The following is a 26,899-nucleotide window of genomic DNA, read 5'->3' on the forward strand; positions in this document are numbered from 1 at the left end:
GACAATAAAACCGTCTTTTTAAGCTTCTGTGACCTCCACCTCACTTCCAATGGGCATTAAAACCTTCTGGTTTAACTATTCTGAACTCCACTGCTCTTCCAAGGGGCATTGATATTGTCTTTTAAATCCACTGTTACTTCCACCACTTTTCCAACGGGCATTGATATTGTTTTTTTATTCCACTGCGACCTCCACTACTCTTCCAAGGGGCATTCATATTGTTTTTTTATTCCACTGCGACCTCCACTACTCTTCCAAGGGGCATTGATATTGTCTTTTTATTCCACTGCGACCTCCACCACTCTTCTAAGGGGCATTTACATTGTCTTTTTAATTAACTGCGACCTCCACCACTCTTCCAAGGGCCATTAAAACCGTGTTGTTAAGCTAGTTTGACCTCCACGTCAATTCCATGGGGCATTAAAATAGTCAATTTAAACCACTCTGAACTCCACAGATCTTGCAAGTGTCATGGATATTGTCTTTTTAGTCCAATGTAACCTCCAGCACTCTTTCACGCGGCATTGATATTGTCTTTTTATTCCACTGGGACCTTCACCACTCTTCCAAGTGGCATTGATATTGTCTTTTTAATACACTGCGACCTCCACCACACTTCCAAGGGACATTAAAACCGTATTGCTAAGCTACTGTGTCCTCCACGGTTCTTCCAAGGTGCATTAAAACCGTCAATTTAAACCTCTCTGAACTCCAGAGCTCTTGCAAGAGGCATTGATATTGTCTTTTTATTCCACTACGACTTCCACCACTCTGCCAAGGTGCATTAAAAACATCTTGTTTAGCTACTGTAACGTCCATGTCTATTCCACGGGGCATTGATATTGTCTTTTTATTCCACTGTATCCTCCACCACTCCTCCAAGGGGCATTGATATTGTCTTTTTATTCCACTGCGACTTTCACCTCTCTACCAAGGGACATTAAAATCATCTTTTTAAGCTACTGTGACATCCACGTCTCTTTCACGGGGCATTGATATTGTCTTTTTATTCTACTGTAAACTCCAACACTCTTCCAAGGGGCATTGATATTGTCTTTTTATTCCACTGCCACCTCCAGCACCCTTCCAAGGAGCATTGATATTGTCATTTTAATCCACTGCGACCTCCACCACTTTTCCAAGGGACAATAAAACCGTCTTTTTAAGCTTCTGTGACCTCCACCTCACTTCCAATGGGCATTAAAACCTTCTGGTTTAACTACTCTGAACTTCACTGCTCTTCCAAGGGGCATTGATATTGTCTTTTAAATCCACTGTTACTTCCACCACTTTTCCAACGGGCATTGATATTGTTTTTTTATTCCACTGCGATCTCCACTACTCTTCCAAGGGGCATTGATATTGTTTTTTTATTCCACTACGACCTCCACTACTCTTCCAAGGGGCATTGATATTGTCTTTTTATTCCACTGCGACCTCCACCACTCTTCTAAGGGGCATTTATATTGTCTTTTTAATTAACTGCGACCTCTACCACTCTTCCAAGGGCCATTAAAACCGTGTTGTTAAGCTAGTTTGACCTCCACGTCAATTCCATGGGGCATTAAAATAGTCAATGTAAACCACTCTGAACTCCACAGATCTTGCAAGGGGCATGGATATTGTCTTTTTATTCCAATGTAACCTCCAGCACTCTTTCACGTGGCATTGATATTGTCTTTTTATTCACCTGGGACCTTCACCACTCTTCCAAGTGGCATTGATATTGTCTTTTTAATCCACTGCGACCTCCACCACACTTCCAAGGGACATTAAAACCGTATTGCTAAGCTACTGTGTCCTCCACGGTTCTTCCAAGGTGCATTAAAACCGTCAATTTAAACCACTCTGAACTCCAGAGCTCTTGCAAGAGGCATTGATATTGTCTTTTTATTCCACTACGACTTCCACCACTCTGCCAAGGTGCATTAAAAACATCTTGTTTAGCTACTGTAACGTCCATGTCTATTCCACGGGGCATTGATATTGTCTTTTTATTCCACTGTATCCTCCACCACTCTTCCAAGGGGTATTGATATTGTCTTTTTATTCCACTGCGACTTCCACCTCTCTACTAAGGGGCATTGATATTGTCTTTTTAAACCACTGCGACCTCCACCATTGTTCCAAGGGGTATTGATATTGTCTTTTTAATGCACTGCGACATCCACCACTCTTTCAAGGGGCATTAAAACCATCTGGTTAAACCACTCTGAACTCCATAGCTCTTTCAAGAGGCATTGATATTGTCTTTTTATTTCACAGTAACCTCCATCACTCTTTCAAGGGGCATTGATATTGTCTTTTTATTCCACTGTGACCTCTACCACTCTTCCACGGGACATTAAAACTGTCCTTTTAAGCTACTGAGACCTCCACGTGTCTTCCACGGGGCATTGATATTGTCGTTTTAATCCACTGTGACCTCCACCACTTTTCCAAGGGGCATTAAAACCGTCTTGTTAATCTACTATGACCTCCACGTCTCTTCCAAGGGGCAATAAAACCATCTCCTTAAACCACTCTGAACTCCACAGCCCTTCCAAGGGGCATTGGTATTGTCTTTTTATTCCACTCTAACCTCCACCACTCTTTTAAGGGACATTGATATTTTCTTTTTATTTCACTGCGACCTCCACCACTCTTCCAAGGGGCATCGATAATGTCTTTTTAATCCACTGCGACCTCCACGTCTCTTCCAAGGGGCATTAAAACCATCTTGTTAAGCTACTTTGACCTCCATGTCTCTTCCAAGGGGCATTAAAACCGTCAATTTAAACCACTCTGAACTCCACAGCTCTTGCAAGAGGCATTGATATTGTCTTTTTATTCCACTGTATCCTCCACCACTCTTCCAAGGGGCAATGATTTTGTCTTTTTAATCCACTGCGACCTCCATCTCTCTTCCAAGAAGCATTAAAACCGTGTTGTTTAGCTACTGTGACCTCCACGTCTATTCCACGGTGCCTTAAAACCTTCTGGTTAAACCACTGTAAACTCCAAAGCTCTTCCAAGGGGCAATGACATTGTCTTTTTATTCCACTGTAACCTCCACCACTCTTCCAAGGGGTATTGATATTGTCTTTTTATTTTACTGCGACCTCCACCACTCTTCCAAGGAGCATTAATATTGTCTTTCTATTCCACTGCGACCTCCACCACTCTTCCAAGGGTCATTGATATTGTCTTTTTATTCCACTGTAACCTCCACCACTCTTCCAAGGGGCATTGATATTGTCTTTTTATTCCACTGCGACCTCCACCTTTCTTCCAAGGGGCATTAAAACAATCTTGTTAAGCTACTGTGACCTCCAAGTCTCTTCCACGGGGCACTGATATTGTCTTTTTATTCCACTGTGACCTCCACATCTCTTCCAACTGGAATTGATATTGTCTTTTTATTCCACTGCGACCTCCACCACTCTTCTAAGGGGCATTGATATTGTCTTTTTAATCCACTGCGACCTCCACCACTCTGCCAAGGGGCATTAAAACAGTTTTGCTAAGCTACTGTGACCTCCACGTCTCTTCCAAGGGGCATTAAAACCGTCTCGTTAAACCACTCTGAACTCCACAGCTCTTCCAAGAGGCATTGATATTGTATTTTTATTCGACTGTAACCTCCACCACTTTTCCAAGGGGCATTAAAACCGTCTTGTTAAGCTACTGTGACCTCCACGTCTTTTCCAAGTGGCGTTAAAATCGTCAATTTAAACCACTCTGAACTCCACAGCTCTTGCAAGAGGCATTGACATTGTCTTTTTATTCCACTGTAACCTCCACTACTCTTTCAAGGGACATTGATTTTGTCTTTTTAATCCACTGCGACCTCCATCAGTCTTCCAAGAAGCATTAAAACCGTCTTGTTTAGCTACTGTGACCTCCACGTCTATTCCACGGTGCCTTAAAACCTTCTCGTTAAACCACTGTGAACTCCACAGCTCTTCCAAGGGGCACTGATATAGTCTTTTTATGCCACTGTAACCTCCACCACTCTTCCAAGGGGCATTGATATTGTCTTTTTATTTTTCTGCGACCTCCAACACTCTTCCAAGGGGCATTAATATTGTCTTTTTATTCCACTGTGACCTCCACCACTCTTCCAAGGGTCATTGATATTGTCTTTTTATTCCACTGTAACCTCCACCACTCTTCCAAGGGGAATTGATATTGTCTTTTTATTCCACTGCGACCTCCACCTCTCTTCCAAGGGGCATTAAAACCATCTTGTTAAGCTACTGTGACCTCCAAGTCTCTTCCACGAGGCATTGATATTGTCTTTTTATTCCACTGCGACCTCCACATCTTTTCCAAGGGGAATTGATATTGTCTTTTTATTCCACTGCGACCTCCACCACTCTTCCAAGGGGCATTAAAACAGTCTTGATAAGCTACTGTGACCTCCACGTCTCTTCCAAGGGGCATTAAACCGTCTGGTTCAGCCACTCTGTACTCCACAGCTCTTCCAAGAGGCATTGATATTGTCTTTTTATTCGACTGTAACCTCCACAACTCTTCCAAGGGGCATTGATATTGTCTGTGTTTTCCACTGCGACCTCCACCACTCTTCCAAGGGGCTTTAATATTGTCTTTTTTATCCACTGCGACCTACACCAATCTTCCAAGGGGCATTAAAACCGTCTTGTTATGCTACTGTGACCTCCACGTCCCTTCCACGGGGCATTGTTTTTGTCTTTTTATTCCATTGCGACCTCCATCACTCTTCCAAGGGGCATTAAAACCGTCTTGTTAAGCTACTGTGACCTCCAAGCCTCTTCCAAGGGGCAAAAAAAACGTCTGGTTAAACCGCTCTGAGCTCCACAGCTCTTCCAAGGGGCATTTACAATGTCTTTTTATTCCTTTTTATCCTTCTGCACTCTTCCAAGTGCATTGATATTGTCTTTTTATTCCTCTGTGACGTCCACCACTCTTCCAAGGGGCATTAAAACCGTCTTGTTAAGCTACTGTGACCTCCAAGTTTCTTACACAGGTCATTGATATTGTCTTTTTATTCCACTGTAACCTCCACCACTCTTCCAAGGGGCATTGATATTGTCTTTTTATTACACTGTAACCTCCACCAATCTTCCAAGGGGCATTGATATTGTCTTTTTATTCCACTGCGACCTCCACCACTTTTCTAAGGGGCATTGATATTGTCTTTTAAATCCACAACGATCTCCACCACTCTTGTAAGGGGCATTAAAACAGTCTTGTTAAGCTACTGTGACCTCCTCGTCTCTTCCAAGGGGCATTAAAACCGTCTGATTAAACACTCTGAACTCCACAGCTCTTACAAGAGGCATTGATATTGTCTTTTTATTCGACTGTAACATCCACCATTCTTCCAAGCGACATTGATATTGTCTGTTTATTCCACTGCGACCTCCACCACTCTTGCAAGGGGCATTGATATTGTCTTTTTAATCAACTGCGACCTCCACCTCTCTTCCAAGGGGTCATTAAAACCGTCTTGTGAAGCTACTGTGACCTCCACGTCCCTTCCAGTGGGCATTGATATTGTCTTTTTATTCCACTTCGACCTCCACCAGTCTTCCAAGGGGCATAGATGTTGTCTTTTTAATCCTCTGTGACCCCCACGTCTCTTCAAAGGGGCATTAAAACCGTCAATTTAAACCACTCTGAACTCCACAGCTCTTCCAAGGAGCACTGGTAATGTCTTTTTATTCCACTGTAACATCCACCACTCTTCCAAGGGGCATTGACATTGTCTATTTATTCCACTGCGACCTCCACCACTCTTCCAAAGGGCATTAAGACCATCTTGTTAAGCTACAGGTACCTGCACAACTCTTCCATGGGGCATTGATATTGTCTTTTTATTCCACTGTAACCTCCACCACTCTTCCAGGGGGCATTGATTTTGTCTTTTTATTCCACTGCGACCTCTACCACTCTTCCAAGAGGCATTGATATTGTCTTTTTAATCCACTGCAACCCCCACCACTCTTCCAAGGGGCATTAAAGCCGTCTTGTTAAGCTACTGTCAAGTCCATGTCTATTCCACTGGTCATTGATATTGTCTTTTTATTCCACTGTAAACTCCACCACTCTTCCAAGTGGCATTGACATTTTCTTTTTATTCCACTGCGACTTCCATCTCTCTTCTAAGGGGCATTGATATTGTCTTTTTAATCCACTGTGACCTCCACCACTCTTCCAATGGGCATTAAAACAGTCTTGTTATGCTACTGTGACCTCCACTTCTCTTCCAAGGGGCATTAAAATCATCTGGTTAAACCACTCTGAACTCCACAGCTATTCCAAGGGGCATTGATATTGTCTTTTTATTCCACTGTAACCTCCACCACTCTTCCAAGGGGCATTGATTTTATCTTTTTAATCCACTGCGACCTCCACCACTCTTCCAATGGGCATTGTTATTGTCTGTTTAATCCCCTGCAACCTCCGCCACTCTTCCGAGGTGCATTTAAACCGTCTTGTTAAGCTACTGTGACCTCCACGTCCCTTCCACGGGGCATTGATATTGTCTTTTTATTCCACTGCGACCTCCACCACTCTTCCAAGGGGCATTGATATTGTCTTATTATTCCACTACGAACTCCACCACTCTTCCAAGGGGCATTTAAACCGTCTTGTTATGCTACTGTGACGTCGACTTCTCTTCCAAGGGGCATTAAAACCATCTGGTTAAACCACTCTGAACTCCACAGCTCTTCCAAGGGGCATTTGTATTGTCTTTTTATTCCACTCTAACCTCCACCACTCTTCCAAGGGGCATTGACATTGTCTTTTTATTCCACTGCGACCTCCACCACTCTTCCAAGGGGCATTAAAACAGTCTTGATAAGCTACTGTGACCTCCACGTCTCTTCCAAGGGGCATTAAACCGTCTGGTTCAGCCACTCTGTACTCCACAGCTCTTCCAAGAGGCATTGATATTGTCTTTTTATTCGACTGTAACCTCCACAACTCTTCCAAGGGGCATTGATATTGTCTGTGTTTTCCACTGCGACCTCCACCACTCTTCCAAGGGGCTTTAATATTGTCTTTTTTATCCACTGCGACCTACACCAATCTTCCAAGGGGCATTAAAACCGTCTTGTTATGCTACTGTGACCTCCACGTCCCTTCCACGGGGCATTGTTTTTGTCTTTTTATTCCATTGCGACCTCCATCACTCTTCCAAGGGGCATTAAAACCGTCTTGTTAAGCTACTGTGACCTCCAAGCCTCTTCCAAGGGGCAAAAAAAACGTCTGGTTAAACCGCTCTGAGCTCCACAGCTCTTCCAAGGGGCATTTACAATGTCCTTTTATTCCTTTTTATCCTTCTGCACTCTTCCAAGTGCATTGATATTGTCTTTTTATTCCTCTGTGACGTCCACCACTCTTCCAAGGGGCATTAAAACCGTCTTGTTAAGCTACTGTGACCTCCAAGTTTCTTACACAGGTCATTGATATTGTCTTTTTATTCCACTGTAACCTCCACCACTCTTCCAAGGGGCATTGATATTGTCTTTTTATTACACTGTAACCTCCACCAATCTTCCAAGGGGCATTGATATTGTCTTTTTATTCCACTGCGACCTCCACCACTTTTCTAAGGGGCATTGATATTGTCTTTTAAATCCACAACGATCTCCACCACTCTTGCAAGGGGCATTAAAACAGTCTTGTTAAGCTACTGTGACCTCCTCGTCTCTTCCAAGGGGCATTAAAACCGTCTGGTTAAACACTCTGAACTCCACAGCTCTTACAAGAGGCATTGATATTGTCTTTTTATTCGACTGTAACATCCACCATTCTTCCAAGCGACATTGATATTGTCTGTTTATTCCACTGCGACCTCCACCACTCTTGCAAGGGGCATTGATATTGTCTTTTTAATCAACTGCGACCTCCACCTCTCTTCCAAGGGGTCATTAAAACCGTCTTGTGAAGCTACTGTGACCTCCACGTCCCTTCCAGTGGGCATTGATATTGTCTTTTTATTCCACTTCGACCTCCACCAGTCTTCCAAGGGGCATAGATATTGTCTTTTTAATCCTCTGTGACCCCCACGTCTCTTCAAAGGGGCATTAAAACCGTCAATTTAAACCACTCTGAACTCCACAGCTCTTCCAATGAGCACTGGTAATGTCTTTTTATTCCACTGTAACATCCACCACTCTTCCAAGGGGCATTGACATTGTCTATTTATTCCACTGCGACCTCCACCACTCTTCCAAAGGGCATTAAGACCATCTTGTTAAGCTACAGGTACCTGCACAACTCTTCCATGGGGCATTGATATTGTCTTTTTATTCCACTGTAACCTCCACCACTCTTCCAGGGGGCATTGATTTTGTCTTTTTATTCCACTGCGACCTCTACCACTCTTCCAAGAGGCATTGATATTGTCTTTTTAATCCACTGCAACCCCCACCACTCTTCCAAGGGGCATTAAAGCCGTCTTGTTAAGCTACTGTCAAGTCCATGTCTATTCCACTGGTCATTGATATTGTCTTTTTATTCCACTGTAAACTCCACCACTCTTCCAAGTGGCATTGACATTTTCTTTTTATTCCACTGCGACTTCCATCTCTCTTCTAAGGGGCATTGATATTGTCTTTTTAATCCACTGTGACCTCCACCACTCTTCCAATGGGCATTAAAACAGTCTTGTTATGCTACTGTGACCTCCACTTCTCTTCCAAGGGGCATTAAAATCATCTGGTTAAACCACTCTGAACTCCACAGCTATTCCAAGGGGCATTGATATTGTCTTTTTATTCCACTGTAACCTCCACCACTCTTCCAAGGGGCATTGATTTTATCTTTTTAATCCACTGCGACCTCCACCACTCTTCCAATGGGCATTGTTATTGTCTGTTTAATCCCCTGCAACCTCCGCCACTCTTCCGAGGTGCATTTAAACCGTCTTGTTAAGCTACTGTGACCTCCACGTCCCTTCCACGGGGCATTGATATTGTCTTTTTATTCCACTGCGACCTCCACCACTCTTCCAAGGGGCATTGATATTGTCTTATTATTCCACTACGAACTCCACCACTCTTCCAAGGGGCATTTAAACCGTCTTGTTATGCTACTGTGACGTCGACTTCTCTTCCAAGGGGCATTAAAACCATCTGGTTAAACCACTCTGAACTCCACAGCTCTTCCAAGGGGCATTTGTATTGTCTTTTTATTCCACTCTAACCTCCACCACTCTTCCAAGGGGCATTGACATTGTCTTTTTATTCCACTGCGACCTCCACCACTCTTCCAAGGGGCATTAAAACCATATTGTTAAGGTACAGTGACCTCCACATCTCTTCCACGAGGCATTGATATTGTCTTTTTATTTCATTGTAACCTCCACCAATCTTCCAAGGGGCATTGATGTTGTTTTTTCATTCCACTGCGACCTTCACCACTCTTCCAAGGGGCATTAAAACCGTCTTGTTAAGTTACTGTTACCTCCATGTCTCTTCCAAGGAGCGTTAAAATCGTCTGGTTATACCACTCTGAACTCCACAGCTCTTCCAAGGGGCATTATTATTGTATTTTTATTCCTCTGTAACCTCCACCACTCTTCCAGGGGGCATTGATATTGTCTTTTTATTCCACTGTAACCTCCACCAGTCCTCCAAGAGGCATTAAAACCGTCTTGTTAAGCTACTGTGACCTCCACGTCTCTTCCACAGGGCATTGAAGTTGTCTTTTTATTCCTCTGTAACCTCCACCACTCGTTCAAGGGGCATTGATATTGTCTTTTTATTCCACTGCGATCTCCACCACTCTTCCAAGGGGCTTTGATAATGTCTTTTTATTCCACTCCGACCTCCACCACTCTTCCATTTGGCATTAAAACCGTCTTGTTAAGCTATTGTGACCTCCACATCTCTTCCACGGGGCATTGATATTGTCTTTTTATTTAACTGTAACCTCCACCACTGTTCGAAGGGGCATTGATATTGTCTTTTTATTCCACTGTAACCTCCATCACTCTTCCAAGGGTCATTGATATTGTCTTTTTATTCAACTGTAACCTCTACCACTCTTCCAAGGGGCATTGATATTGTCTTTTTATTCCACTGCGACCTCCACCACTCTTCCAAGGGGCATTCATATTGTCTTTTTAATCCACTGCGACCTACACCACTCTTCAAAGGGGCATTAAAAGCGTCTTGTTAAGCTACTGTCACCTCCACGTCCCTTCCAAGGGGCATTAAATCCGTCAATGTAAACCACTCTGAACTCCACAGCTCTTGCAAAGGGCATTGATATTGTCTTTTTATTCCAATGTAGCCTCAAGTACTCTTCCAAGGGGCATTGATATTGTCTTTTGACTCCACTGCAACTTCCACCTCTCTTCCAAGGGGCATTAAAACCGTCTTGTTAAGCTATTGTGACCTCCACGTCCCTTCCAAGGTGCATTAAAACCGTCAATATAACCACGCTGAACTCCACAGCTCTTGCAAGAGGCATTGATATTGTCTTCTTACTCAACTGTAACCTACAGCACTCTTTCAAGGGGCATTGATATTGTCTTTTTATTCCACTACGACTTCCACCACTCTCCCAAGGTGCATGAAAAACATCTTGTTTAGCTACTGTAACGTCCATGTCTATTCCACGGGGCATTGATATTGTCTTTTTATTCCACTGTATCCTCCACCACTCTTCCGAGGGATATTGATATTGTCTTTTTATTCCACTGCGACTTCCACCTCTCTTCTAAGGGGTATTGATATTGTGTTTTTAATCCACTGCGACCTCCACCACTCTTCCAAGGGGCATTAAAACAGTCTTGTTAATCTAATGTGACCTCCACGTCTCATCCAAGGGGCATTAAAACCGTCAATTTAAGCCACTCTCAACTCCACAGCTCTTGCAAGGGGCTTTGATATTGTTTTTTATTGCACTGTAACCTCCACCACTCTTCTAAGGGGCATTGATATTGTCTTTTTAATCCACTGCGACCTCCACCACTCTTCCAAGGACCATTAAAAAGGTCTTGATAAGCTACTGTGACCTCCACGTCTCTTCCAAGGTGCATTAAACCGTCTGGTTAAACCACTCTGTACTCCACAGCTCTTCCAAGAGGAATTGATATTGTCTTTTTATTCGACTGTAACCTCCACCACTCTTCCAAGGGGCACTGATATTGTCTCTGTTTTCCACTGCGACTTCCACCACTCTTCCAAGGGTCTTTGATATTGTCTTTTTTATCCACTGCGACCTCCACCACTCTTCCAATGGGCATTAAAATTGTTTTGTTATACTACTGTGACCTCCACGATCCTTCCACGCGGCATTGATATTGTCTTTTTATTCCATTGCGACCTCCACCACTCTTCCAAGGGGCATTAAAACCGTCTGGTTAAACCGCTCTGAGCTCCACAGCTCTTCCAAGGGGCATTGACAATGTCTTTTTACTGCATTGTAACCTTCTGCACTTTTCCAAGGGCATTGATATTGTCTTTTTATTCCTCTGCGACGTCCACGCCTCTTCCAAGGGGCATTAAAACCGTCTTATTAAGCTACTGTGACCTTCAAGTTTCTTATACAGGGCATTGATATTGTCTTTTTATTCCACTGTAACCTCCACCACTCTTCCAAGGGGCATTGATATTGTCTTTTTATTCCACTGTAACCTCCACCAATCTTCCAAGGGGCATTGATATTGTCTATTTATTCCACTGCGACCTCCACCACTCTTCTAAGGGGCATTGATATTGTCTTTTAAATCCACAATGATCTCCACCACTCTTCCAAGGAGCATTAAAACAGTCTTGTTAAGCTACTGCTACCTCCTCTTCTCTTCCAAGGGGCATTAAAACCGTCTGGTTAAACACTCTGAACTCCACGGCTCTTACAAGAGGCACTGATATTGTCTTTTTTTTCGACTGTATCATCCACCACTCTTCCAAGGGGCATTGATATTGTCTTTTTAATCAACTGCGATCTCCAACACTCTTCCAAGGGGCATTAAAACCGTCTTGTGAAGCTACTGTGACATCCACGTCCCTTCCACGGAGCATTGATATTGTCTTTTTATTCCACTGCGACCTCCACCACTCTTCCAAGGGTCATTGATATTGTCTTTTTAATCCACTGCGACCTCCACCACTTTTCCAAGGGGCATTGATATTGTCTTTTTAATCCACTGTGACCTCCACGTCTCTTCCAAGGGGCATTAAAACCGTCAATTTAAACCACTCTGAACTCCACAGCTCTTCCAAGAAGCACTGGTATTGTCTTTTTATTCCACTCTAACCTCCACCACTCTTCCAAGGGGCATTGACATTGTCTATTTATTCCACTGCGACCTCCACCACTCTTCCAAGGGTTATTAAGACCATCTTATTAAGCTACAGTGACCTCCACAACTCTTCTATGGGGCATTGTTATTGTCTTTTTATTCCTCTGTACCCTCCACCACTCTTCCAAGGGGCATTGATTTTGTTTTTTCATTCCACTGCGACCTCTACCACTCTTCCAATGTGCATTGATATTGTCTGTTTAATCCACTGCAACCTCCTCCACTCTTCCAAGGGGCATTAAAGCCATCTTGTTAAGCTACTGTCACGTCCATGTCTATTCCACCGGCATTGATATTGTCTTTTTATTCCACTGTAATCTCCACCACTCTTCCAAGTGGCATTGACATTGTCTTTTTATTCCACTGCGACTTCCACCTCTGTTCTAAGGGGCATTGATATTGTCTTTTTAATCCACTGTGACCTCCACCACTCTTCCAAGGGGCATTAAAACTGTCTGTTAAGCTACTGTGACCTCCACGTCTCTTCCAACGGGGATTAAAAGCGTCTGGTTAAACCACTCTGAACTCCACAGCTCTTCCAAGGGGCATTGATATTGTCTTTTTATTCCACTGTAACATCCACCACTCTTCCAAGGGGCATTGATTTTGTCTTTTTATTCCACTGTGACCTCCACCACTCTTCCAATGGGCATTGTTATTGACATTTTAATCCCTTGCAACCTCCACCACTCTTCTAAGGGGCCTTAAAACCGCCTTGTTAAGCTACTGTGACCTCCACGTCCCTTCCGCAGGGCATTGATATTGTCTTTTTATTCCACTGCGACCTCCACCACTCTTCCAAGGGGCATTGATATCGTCTTTTAAATCCACTGCAACCTCCACCCCTCTTCCAAGGGGCATTAAAACCGTCTTGTTAAGCTACTGTGAACTCTACGTCCCTTCCACGGGGCATTGATATTGTCTTTTCATTCCACTACGACCTCCATATTCTTCGAAGGGGCATTGATATTGTCTTTTTAATCCACTGTGAACTCCACCACTCTTCCAAGGGGCATTAAAACCATCTTGTTAAGTTACTGTGACCTCCACGTCTCTTCCAAGGAGAGTTTAAACCGTCTGGTTATAACACTCTGAACTCCACAGCTCTTCCAAGGGGCATTATTATTGTCTTTTTATTCCACTGTAACCTCCACAACTCTTCCAAGGGGCATTGATATTGTCTTTTTATTCCACTGCGACCTCCATCACTCTTCCAATTGGCATTGATAATGTCTTTTTATTCTACTGCGATCTCCACAACTCTTCCAAGGCCCATTGATATTGTCTTTTTAATCCACTGCGTCCTCCACCACTCTTCCAAGGGGCATTAAAACCATCTTGTTAAGCTATTGTGACCTCCACATCTCTTCCACTGGGTATTGATTTTGTCTTTTTATTTAACTGTAACCTCCACCACTGTTCCAAGGGGCATTGATATTGTCTTTTTATTCCACTGTAACCTCCATCACTCTTCCAAGGGGCATTGATATTGTCTTTTCATTCAACTGTAACCTCCACCACTCTTCCCAGGGGCATTGATATTGTCTTTTTATTCCACTGCGACCTCCACCACTCTTCCAAGGGGCATTCATTTTGTCTTTATAATCCACTGCGACCTCCACCACTCTTTCAAGGGGCATTAAAACCGTCTTGTTAAGCTACTGTCACCTCCACGTCCCTTCCAAGGGGCATTAAATCCGTCAATTTAAACCACTCTGAACTCCACAGCTCTTGCAAGGGGCATTGATATTGTCTTTTTATTCCACTGCAACTTCCACCTCTCTTCCAAGGGACATTAAAACCGTCTTGTTAAGCTACTGTGACCTCCACGTCACTTCCAATGGGCATGAAAACCATCTGGTTTAACTACTCTGAACTCCACTGCTCTTCCAAGGGGCATTGATATTGTCTTTTTAAACCACTGTTACCTCCACCACTCTTCCAAGGGGCATTGATATTGTTTTTTATTACACTGTGACCTCCACTACTCTTCCAAGGGGCATTGATATTGTCTTTTTATTCCACTGCGACCTCCACCACTCTTCTAAGGGGCATTAATATTGTCTTTTTAATCAACTGCGACCTCCACCACTCTTCCAAGAGGCATTGATATTGTCTTTTTAATCCACTGTGACCTCCACGTCTCTTCCAAGGGGCATTAAAACCATAAATTTAAACCACTCTGAACTCCACAGCTCTTCCAAGGAGCACTGGAATTGTCTTTTTATTCCACTCTAACCTCCACCACTCTTTCAAGGGGCATTGACATTGTCTTTTTATTCCACTGCGACCTTCATCATTCTTTCAAGGGGCATTGATATTGTCTTTTTAATCCACTGGGACCTCCACCACTTTTCCAAAGGGCATTAAAAACGTCTTTTTAAGCTATTGTGATCTCCACTTTACTTCCAATGGGCATTAAAACCGAGTGGTTTAACTTCTCTGAACTACACTGCTCTTCCAAGTGGCATTGATATTGTCTTTTTAATCCACTGTTACCTCCACCACTCTTCCAACGGGCATTGATATTGTCTTTTTATTCCACTGCGACCTCCACCACTCTTCCAAGGGGCATTTATATTGTCTTTTTATTCCACTGCGACCTCTACCACTCTTCCAATGGGCATTAAAACCGTCTTGTTAAGCTACTGTGACCTCCAAGTTTCTTACACAGTGCATTGATAATGTCTTTTTATTCCACTATGACCTCCACGTCCCTTTCACGGGGCATTGATATTGTCTTTTAATTCCATTGCGACCTTCACCACTCTTCCAAGGGGCATTAAAACCGTCTTGTTTAGCTACTGTGACCTCCAAGTCTCTTCCAAGGGGCATTAAAACCGTCTGGTTAAACCGCTCTGAGCTCCACAGCTCTTCCAAGGGCCATTGACAATGTCTTTTTATTCCATTGTAACCTTCTGCACTCTTCCAAGTGCATTGATATTGTCTTTTTATTCCTCTGCGATGTCCACGACTCTTCCAAGGGGCATTAAAACCGTCTTGTTAAGCTACTGTGACCTCCAAGTTTCTTACACAGGGCATTGATATTGTCTTTTTATTCCACTGTAACCTCCACCACTCTTCCTCGGGGCATTGATATTGTCTTTTTATTCCACTCTATCCTCCACCACTCTTCCAAGGGGTATTGATATTGTCTTTTTATTCCACTGCGACTTCCACTTCTCTTCTAAGGGGCATTGATATTGTCTTTTTAATCCACTGCAACCTCCACCACTCTTCCAAGAGGCATTAAAACAGTCTTTTTAAGCTACTGTGACCTCCAAATCTCTTCCAAGGGGCATTAAAACTGTCTGGTTAAACAACTCTGAACTCCACAGCTCATCCAAGGGGCATTGATATTGTCTTTTTATTCCACTGTAACCTCCACCATTCTTCCAAGGGGTGTTGATATTGTCTTTTTAATGCACTGCTACCTCCACCACTCTTCCAAGTGGCATTAAAACCATCTGGTTAAACCACTCTGAACTCCATAGCTCTTTCAAAAGGCATTAATATTGTCTTTTTATTTCACTGTAACCTCCACCACTCTTTCAAGGGGCATTGATATTGTCTTTTTATTCCTCTGCGACCTCCACTACTCTTCCAAGGGGCATTAAAACTGTCTTGTGAAGCTACTGTGACCTCCACCTGTCTTCAACGGGGCATTGATATTATTTTTTAATCCACTGTGACCTCCACCACTTTTCCAAGGGTCATTAAAACCGTCTTGTTAATCTACTGTGACCTCCACGTCTCTTCCAAGGGGCAATAAAACCATCTGGTTATACCACTCTGAACACCACAGCTCTTCCAACAGGCATTGGTATTGCCTTTTTATTCCACTCTAACCTCCACCACTCTTCCAAGGGTCACTGACATTGTCTTTTTATTTCAATGTAACCTCCACCACTCTTCTAAGGGGCAGTGATATTGTCTTTTTAAATCACTGCGACCTCCACCACTCTTCCAAGAGGCATTAAAAACATCTTATTAAGCTACTATGACCTCCACGTCTCTTCCAAGGGGCATTAAAACGGTCTGGCTAAACCACTCTGAATTCCACAGCTCATCAAAGGGGCATTGATATTGTCTTTTTATTCCACTGTAACCTCCACCACTTTTCCTATGGGAATTGATATTGTCTTTTTATTATTATTATTATTTATTATTATAGCGCCATTTTTTCCATGGCGCTTTACACGTGATAGGGATATACATAAGAAAAGCATTTACATAATCTTAACAAAACGAGTTAGCGACTGGTACAGGAGGAGCGAGGACCCTGCCCGCGAGGGCTCACATTCTAGAAGGAATGGGTGAGGATACATTGAGTGAGAATAGAGCTGGTCGTGCAGCGGTGGTTACTGCAGGTTGTAGGCTTGTCGGAAGAGGTGGGTCTTCAGGTTTCTTTTGAAGGTTTCCACGGTCGGCGAGAGTCTGATGTGTTGGGGTAGAGAGTTCCAGAGTAGGGGGCATGCATGGGAAAAATCTTGTATACGATTGTGGGAGGAGGAGATAAGAGGGGAGTAGGGAAGGAGATCTTGAGAGTATTGGAGGTTGCGTGCAGGTAAGTACCGGGAGACTAGGTCACAGATGTATGGGGGAGACAGGTTGTGGATGGCTTCGTATGCCATGGTTAGAGTTTTGAACTGGATTCTCTGGGCAATGGGGAGCCAGTGAAGAGATTGACAGAGAGGAGTGGCCGGGGAATAGCGGGGGGACAGGTGAATTAGTCAAGCAGCAGAGTTTAGGATAGATTGGAGAGGCGCAAGAGTGTTGTAAGGGAGGCCACGGAGCAGGAGGTTGCAGTAGTCGAGGCGGGATATGATGAGGGCATGCACTAGTGTTTTTGCAGAGTCTTTGCTGAGGAATGCACGGATCCGGGAGTTGTTTTTGAGTTGGAGTCGGCAGGAAGTAGAAAGGGCTTGGATATGTGGCTTGAAGGAGAGATCAGAGTCCAGGGTTACTCCAAGGCAGCGAGCTTGTGGGACTGGGGAGAGTGAACAGCTATTGACGCTGATGGCTAGGTCAGATGGGGGATGTGAATGAGAGGGTGGAAAGATGATGAACTCTGTTTTATCCATGTTGAGTTTTAGAAATCTGTCAGAGAAGAAGGATGACATGACGGACAGACATTGTGGGATTTTGGTTAATAGGGAGGAGATATCGGGTCCAGAGAGGTAGATCTGTGTGTCGTCAGCATAGAGGTGATACTGAAAACCGTGAGACTCTATGAGCTGTCCCAGGCCAAAGGTGTAGATGGAGAAGAGCAGAGGTCCTAGAACTGAACCTTGGGGGACACCGACAGATAGGGGGCGAGATGAGGAGTTGGTGCGTGAGTGGGAGACGCTGAATGTCCTCTCGGTTAAGTTTGAGGAGATCCAAGATAGAGCAAAGTTCGTGATGCCAAGAGATGAGAGAATCTGGAGTAAGAGGGAATGGTCCACTGTGTCAAAGGCAGATGACAGGTCAAGAAGGAGGAGGATGGAGTAGTGTCGCTTGGATTTGGCATTTAGTAGGTCGTTGGTGACTTTGGTCAGGGCAGTTTCAGTCGAGTGATGCGGTCGGAAGCCAGATTGCAGGCGTTCGAAGAGGGAGCAGGAGGAGAGGTGGGAGGACAGTTCAATGTGGACATGTTGTTCTAGAAGTTTTGAGGCAAAAGGGAGGAGTGATATGGGGTGGTAACTAGTCAGAGAGGAAGGGTCAAGGGAGGGCTTTTTGAGGATGGGTGTGATTGCGGCATGTTTGAAACATGAGTGGAAGACACCGGTTGTTAGTGACAGATTGAAGAAGTGGGTTAGGGTTGGGATGAAGACTGTGGTAAGGTTAGTGATGAGGTGTGATGGGATTGGGTCAAGATCGCAGGTGGTGAGGTGTGATTTGGAGAGTAAAGAGGAGACTTGACCTTCTGTAATGGTGGAGAAGTGGGGTTTGGAGGAGGAGGGTTGAATAGATATGAGGAGGGGTTGTGTGGACTTTAGGCAAAAGTTTTGTCTGATGGTGTCAATCTTCTGTTTGAAGAATGAGGCAAAGTCATCGGCTGAGATGAGAGAAGAGGGAGGAGGTGCTGGGGGATGAAGGAGAGAGTTGAAAGTGTTAAATAGCTGTTTAGGGTTGTGAGATAGGGAGGATATGAGAGATGAGAAGTAGGTTTGCTTTGCTGTAGTGAGTGCGGACTTTAAATTAGTGAGGGATTGCTTGAATGCGATGAAGTGGTCGATGGAGTGAGACCTTTTCCATCTCCGCTCCGCAACCCTGGAGGCCCGGCGCAGTTCTTTAGTAAGTTTAGTGTGCCAGGGTTGCCTGTTGAATGTGCGAGATGTGGTGTGTGTGAGAGGGGAGATCGAGTCTAGAGCTGCAGCAATTGTGGTGTTATATGAAGCAGCAGCAACGTCTGCATCGTGTAAGGAATTTATGTCTGTAAGAGGGAGGAGGGATTCAGAGAGTGAGTGTAAGTCAAGGTGTTTGAGATTTCTGCAAGTGTATGCAAGTTTGCGGAGTGGGGATTGTTGCCCCGGGGAGGAGAGAGAAGAGAATGTAAGTAGGCTGTGATCAGAGAGAGGGAGAGGTGAGTTAGAGAGGTTAGATAGAGAACAGAGGCGGGTGAAGATGAGGTCCGGTGTGGGGCCATATTTGTGGTTGGGTGTGGAAGACCATCGAGTGAGTCCGAAGGAGGAAGTGAGAGATAGGAACATAGAGACAGACTAGTGGGAAGTGTTAATGGGGATGTTGAAGTCACCCATTATGATAGTGGGGATGTCAGTGGCGAGGAAGTGAAGCAGCCAGGTGGTGAAGTGGTTTAAAAAGGTGGTGGCTTGCCCTGGGGGTCGGTAAACGACGGCCAATTGGAGGCTGGAGGGGGAATAGATGCACACACAGTGCACCTCCAAAGAGGGGAGTGTAACGGAGGGTGGCAGTGGGATTTGAGTGAAAGCGCTGTGTTCTGATAGGAGAAAACCTACGCCTCCGCCATGTTTGCCGTTGGGGCGGGGGGTGTGGGAAAGGTGGAATCTGCCATATGAAAGTGCAGCTGGGGAGGCTGTGTCAGAGTGGGTGAGCCAGGTTTCAGTGATGGCGAGTAAGGAAAGTTTGTTTGTAATGAAAAGATCATGGATGAAGGAAAGTTTGTTGCAGACAGAGCGAACATTCCATAGAGCTCCTGTTAGAGCAACTAAGGGAGTGGGGATTGGTTGGATGGGTATGAGGTTAGAAGGGTTGCGACAGTTTGTGGAAGGTCGTGGATAGGAGGAAGAAGTAGCTGTGGGGATATGGCGAGGAGGACCAGGATTTGGAGAGATATCTCCAGCAGTGAGCAGGAGCAGAGAAAGTGTTAGCAGGTGGGAGCAAGAGAGAGCATGAGGTGGCTGTCTGTGTTCGGAGATCCAGGATTGAATGTTTAGGAATAATTTGGAGGAGGAGGTGAGATGAATGGGGAGGATGGAGTGAGAGATGAAGAGTTTCTTACTAGTTGTAGGGATTTAAGGGGTTACTAGAAAGTGGAGGACTATAGAGAAAAAAGTGAGAGCTAACAGAAACATAGTTAAAAGAGAGTAAGTGGTCAAAGTGTTGGTTACCTGACTCCTGCCCTGACTAACTACCTCTGAAATAACTGCCACTTATTTCCGAAGCCACTTTGCACAAGAAGACGCGTGCACACCCAAGCACAAGTGCACCCCTTACAGAGCTTCTAAATATATAGGGCACATTAAGGTGAAGGGCATTGTGGGAGCTGTATATGGCTAAATTAGCAGCTGGTCGTCTCACCAGGAGATGGCTGGGTGATCAAACACAGAGCTAGGACTCTAGTCTCTGCAGTTTAGCACCTCTAAAAATCAGATAAGATCTATAGTGGGGAAGGGACAGACATATGTGGGTATTGAATGGAGTGGGACAGATAAAGCAGAGAAGTTATGAAGAGCATGTACCAGTGAGGTGAATCAGCAAAGCAGAGCATTATATTACAGCAGACACAGCAAGCAGAGAAGTTATGCAGAGCATGTACCAGTGAGGTGAATCAGCAAAGCAGAGCATTCGATTACAGCAGACACAGCAAGCAGAGAAGTTATGCAGAGCATGTACCAGTGAGGTGAATCTGCAAAGCAGAGCATTAGATTACAGCAGACACAGCAAGCAGAGAAGTTATGCAGAGCATGTACCAGTGAGTTTATTCCACTGCGACCTCCACCACTCTTCCAAGAGGCATTGATATTGTCTTTTTATTCCACTGTGACCTCCGCCACTCTTCCAAATGGCATTGATATTGTCTTTTATTCCACTATAACCTCCACCACTGTTCTAAGGGGCATTTAAACCATCTTGTTAAGCTACTGTAACCTCCACGTCTCTTCCACAGGGCATTGTTATTGTCTTTTTATTCCACTGCGACCTCCACCACTCTGCCAAGGGGCATTAAAACCGTCTTGTTAAGCTACTGTGATGTCCACATCTCTTCCAAGGGGCATTGATTTTGTCTTATTATTCCACTGCGACCTCCACCACTTTTCCAAGGGGCATGAAGATCATGTTGTTAAGCTACAGTGACCTCCACAACTCTTCCATAGGGTATTGATATTGTCTTTTTATTCCACTGTAACCTGCTCCACTCTTCCAAGGGGCATTGATTTTGTCTTTTTATTCCACTGAGACCTCTACCACTCTTCCAATGGGCATTGATATTGTCTTTTTAATCCACTGCGACCTCTAAAACTCTTCCAAGTGGCATTAAAGCCGTCTTGTTAAGCTACTGTCACGTCTATGTCTATACCACGGGGCATTGATATTGTCTTTTTATTCCACTGTAACCTCCACCACTCATCCAAGTGGCATTGACATTGTCTTTTTATTCCACTGCGACTTTCACCTCTCTTCTAAGGGGCATTGATAGTGTCTTTTTAATCCACTGCGACCTCCACCACTCTTCCAAGGGGCATTAAAACAGTCTTGTTAAGCTACTGTGACCTCCACGTCTCTTCCAAGGGGCATTAAAGCCGTCTGGTTAAACCACTCTTACCTCCACAGCTCTTTCAAGGGGCATTGATATTGTCTTTTTATTCCACTGTAACCTCCACCACTCTTCAAAGGGGCATTGATTTTGTCTTTTTATTCCACTTCGACCTCCACCTCTCTTCCAATGGGCATTGATTTTGTCTTTTTAATCCACTGCAACCTCCACCACTCTTCCAAGGGGCATTAAAACCGTGTTGTTAAGCTTCTGTGACCTCCACGTCCCTTCCACGGGGCATTGATAGTGTATTTTTATTCCACTGGACCTCCACCACTCTTCCAAGGGGCAGTGATATTGTCTTTTTAATCCACTGTGAACTCCACCACTCTTCCAAGGGGCATTAAAAACGTCTTGTTATGCTACTGTGACGTCGACTTCTCTTCCAAGGGGCTTTAAAACCATCTGGTTAAACCACTCTGAACTCCACAGCTCTTCCAAGGGGCATTTATATTGTCTTTTTATTCCACTCTAACCTCCACCACTCTTCCAAGGGGCATTGACATTGTCTTTTTATTCCACTGTAACCTCCACCAATCTCCCAAGGGGAATTGATATTGTTTTTGTATTCCACTGCGACCTCCACCACTCTTCCAAGAGGCATTAAAACCATCTTGTTAAGTTACTGTGACCTCCACGTCTCTTCCAAGGAGAGTTAAAACTGTCTGGTTATACCACTCTGAACCCAACAGCTCTTCCAAGGGGCATTATTATTGTCTTTTTATTCCACTGTAACCTCCACCACTCTTCCAAGGGGCATTGACATTGTCTTTTTATTCCACTGCGACCTCCACCAGTCATCCAAGAGGCATTAAAACAGTCTTGTTAAGCTACTGCGACCTCCACCACTCTTCCTCGGGGCATTGATATTGTCTTTTTAATCCACTGCAAGCTCCACCACTCTTCCATGTGGCATTAAAACCGTCTTGTTAAGCTACTGCGACCTCCACGTCTCTTCCAAGGGGCATTGATATTGTCTTTTTATTCCACTGGAACCTCCAACACTCTTCCAAGGTGCATTGATAATCTCTTTTTATTCCACTGAGACTTCAACCACTCCTTCAAGGAGTATTGACATTGTCTTTTTAATCCACTTCGACCTCCACCACTCTTCCAAGGGGCATTAAAAAATTCTTGTTAATCTACTGTGACCTCCACGTCTCTTCCAAGGGGCATTAAAACCGTCAATTGAAATCACTCTGAACTCCACAGCTCTTGTAAGAGGCATTGATATTGTCTTTATATTCCACTGTAACCTCCACCATTCTTCCAAGGGGCATTGATTTTGTCTTTTTAATCCACTGTGACCTCCATCACTCTTCCAAGGGGCATTATAACCATCAATTTAAACCACTCTCAGCTCCACAGCTCTAGCAAGGGTTTTGACATTGTTTTTTATTCCACTGTACCCTCCAGCACTTTTCCAAGGGGCATTGATATTGTCTTTTTATTCCACTGCGACTTTCACCTCTCTTCAAAGGGACATTAAAACCGTCTTGTTAAGCTTCTGTGACATCCACTTCTCTTTCACGGGGCATTGATATTGTCTTTTTATTCCACTGTAATCTCCACCACTCTTCCAAGGGTCATTGATATTGTCTTTTTATTCCACTGCCACCTCCACCACTCTTCCAAGGGGCATTGATATTGTCTTTTTATTCCACTGCGACCTCCACCAGTTTTCCAAGGGGCATTAAAAATGTCTTTCTAAGCTACTGTGACCTCCACGTCACTTCCAAAGGGCATTAAAACAGTCTGGTTTAACTACTCTGAACTCCACTGCTCTTCCAAGGGGCATTGATATTGTCTTTTTAATCCACTGATATCTCCACCACTCTTCCAAGGAGCATTGATATTGTTTTTTTCTTCCACTGCGACCTCCACTACTCTTCCAAGGGTCATTGATAATATCTTTTTATTCCACTGCGACCTCTACCACTCTTCTAAGGGGCATTTATATTGTCTTTTTAATCAACTGCGACCTCCACCACTCTTCCAAGGGCCATTAAAACCGTGTTGTTAAGCTACTTTGACCTCCACGTGAATTCCACGGGGCATTAAAACCGTCAATTTAAACCACTCTGAACTCCACAGCTCTTGCAAGGGGTATTGATATTGTCTTTTTATTCCAATGTAACCTCCAGCACTCTTCCAAGGGGCATTGATATTGACTTTTTATTCCACTGCAACTTCCACCTCTCTTCCAAGGGGCATTAAAACCGTCTTGTTAAGCTACTGTGACGTCCACTTCTCTTTCAAGGTGCATTGAAATTGTCTTTTTATTCCACTGTAACATCCACCTCTCTTCCAAGGGGCATTGATATTGTCTTTTTATTCCACTGGGACCTTCACCACTCTTCCAAGTGGCATTGATATTGTCTTTTTATTTCACTGTCACCTCCACCACTCTTTCAAGGGGCAATGATATTGTCTTTTTATTCCTCTGCGACATCCACCACTCTTCCAAGGGGCATTAAAACTGTCTTGTTAAGCTACTGTGTCCTCCACGTCAATTCCACGGGGCATTAAAACCGACAATTTAAACCCCTCTGAACTCCACAGCTTGATATTGACTTTTTATTCCACTGCAACTTCCACCTCTTTTCCAAGGGGCATTAAAACCGTCTTGTTAAGCTACTGTGACGTCCACGTTTCTTTCAAGGGGCATTGATATTGTCTTTTTATTCCACTGTAACCTCCACCTCTCTTCCAAGGGGCATTGATATTGTCTTTTTATTCCACTGGGACCTTCACCACTCTTCCAAGTGGCATTGATATTGTCTTTTTAATCCACTGCGACCTCCACCACTCTTCCAAGGGGCATTAAAACCGTATTGTTAAGCTACTGTGACCTCCATGTCTCTTCCAAGGTGCATTAAAACCGTCAATTTAAACCACTCTGAACTTCACAGCTCTTGCAAGAGGCATTGATATCGCCTTTTTATTCCACTACGACTTCCACCACTCTCCCAAGGTGCAATAAAAACATCTTGTTTAGCTACTGTAACGTCCATGTCTATTCCACGGGGCATTGATATTGTCTTTTTATTCCACTGTATCCTCCACCACTCTTCCAAGGGGTATTGATATTGTCTTTTTATTCCACTGCGAGTTCCACCTCTCTTCTAAGGGGCATTGATATTGTCTTTTTAATCCACTGCGACCTCCACCACTCTTCCAAGAGGCATTAAAACAGTCTTGTTAAGCTACTGTGACCTCCACATCTCTTCCAAGGGGCATTAAAACCGTCTGGTTAAACCACTCTTAACTCCACAGCTCTTCCAAGGGGCATTGATATTGTCTTTTTATTCCACTGTAACCTCCACCATTCTTGCAAGGGGCATTGATATTGTCTTTTTAATGCACTGCGACCTCCACCACTCTTTCAAGGGGCATTAAAACCATCTGGTTAAACCACTCTGAACTCCATAGCTCTTTCAAGAGGCATTGATATTGTCTTTTTATTTCACTGTAACCTCCACCACTCTTTCAAGGGGCATTGATATTGTCTTTTTATTCCACTGCGACCTCCACCACTCTACCAAGGGGCATTGATATTGTCTTTTTATTCCACTGCCACCTCCACCACTCTTCCAAGGGGCATTGATATTGTCTTTTTAATCCACTGCGACCTTCACCACTTTTCCAAGGGGCATTAAAAACGTCTTTTTAAGCTACTGTGACCTCCACGTCACTTCCAATGGGCATTAAAAGCGTCTGGTTAAACCACTCTGAACTCCACAGCTCTTCTAAGGGGCATTGGTATTGTCTTTTTATTCCACTCTAACCTCCACCACTCTTCCAAGGGGCATTGAAATTGACTTTTTATTCCACTGCGACCTCCACCACTCTTCCAAGTGGCATTCATATTGTCTTTTTAATCAACTGCGACCTCCACCTCTCTTCCAAGGGGCATTAAAACCGTCTTGTTAAGCTACTGTGACCTCCACCTCTCTTCCAAGGGGCATTGATATTGTCTTTTTAATCAACTGTGACCTCCAGTTCTCTTCCAAGGGGCTTAAAACCCTCAATTTAAACCACTCTGAACTCTACAGCTCTTCCAAGGAGCATTGGTATTGTCCTTTTATTCCACTCTAACCTTCACCACTCTTCCAAGGGGCATTGACATTGTCTTTTTATTCCACTGCGACCTCAAACCACTCTTCCAAGATGCATTAAGACCATCTTGGTAAGCTACAGTGACCTCCACAACTCTTCCACGGTGCATTGATATTGTCTTTTATTCTACTGTAACCTCCACCACTACTGTGACATCGAAGTCTCTTCCAAGGGGCATTAAAACCATCTGGTTAAAACATTTTGAACTCCACAGCTCTTCCAAGGGGCATTGATTTTGTTTTTTAAATCCACTGCGACCTCCACTACTCTTCCAGGGGGCATTAAAACTGTCTTGTTAAGCTACTGTGACTTCCAGGTCTCTTCCAAGGGGCATTAAAACCATCTGGTTAAACCAATCTGAACTCCACATCTCTTACGAGGGGCATTGTTATTGTCTTCTTATTCCACTGTAACCTCCACCACTCTTCCAAGGGGCATTGATTTTGTCTTTTTATTCCACTGTGACCTCCACCACTCTTTCAAGGGGCATTGATATTGTCTCTTTAATCCACTTCGACCTCCACCACTCTTCCAAGGGGCATTAAAATGGTCTTGTTAAGCTATAGTGACGTCGAAGTCTCTTCCAAGGGGCATTAAAACCATCTGGTTAAACCACTCTCAACTCCACAGCTCTTCCAAGGGGCATTTGTATTGTCTTTTTATTCCACTCTAATCTCCACCACTCTTTCAAGGGGCATTCACATTGTCTTTTTATTCTACTGCGACCTCTACCACTCTTCCAAGGGGCATTGATATCGTTTTTTAGTCCACTGCGTACTCCACCCCTCTCCAAGGGGCATTAAAACCGTCTTGTTAATCTACTGTGACCTCCACGTGTCTTCGAAGGGGCATTGATATTGTCTTTTTATTCAACTGTAACCTCCACCAATCTTCCAAGGGGCATTTATATTGTTTTTTTACTCCACTGCGACCTCCACCACTCTTCCAAGGGGCATTGATATTGTCTTTTTAATCCACTGTGACCTCCACCACTCTTCCAAGGTGCATTAAATCCGTCTTGCTAAACTACTGTGACCTCAACGTCTCTACCACGGGCCATTGATATTGTCTTTTTATTCCACTGAAACCTCCACCACTCATCCAAGGGTAATTGATATTGTCTTTTTATTCCAATGTAACCTCCACCACTCTTCCAAGGGGCATTGATATTGTCTTTTTATTCCACTGTAATGTCCACCCCACTTCCAAGGGTCACTGATATTGTCTTTTTATTCCACTGCGACCTCCAACACTCTTCCAATGGGCATTGATATTGTTTTTTTATTCCACTGCGACCTCCACCACTCTTCCAAGGGGCATTAAAAACAGTCTTGTTAAGCTACTGTGACCTCCACTCTCTTCCACGGGGCATTGATATTGTCTTATTATTCCACTGCGAACTCCACCACTCTTCCAAGGGGCATTGATGTTGTCTTTTTATTCCACTGCTTCATCCACCACTCTCCCAAGGGGCATTAAAACTGTCTTGT

This window comes from Phyllobates terribilis, unplaced genomic scaffold (genome assembly GCF_046119375.1).
Source record: "Phyllobates terribilis strain yellow unplaced genomic scaffold, ASM4611937v1 Scaffold_44__1_contigs__length_10104851, whole genome shotgun sequence".
NCBI classification, from domain to species: Eukaryota; Metazoa; Chordata; class Amphibia; order Anura; family Dendrobatidae; genus Phyllobates; species Phyllobates terribilis.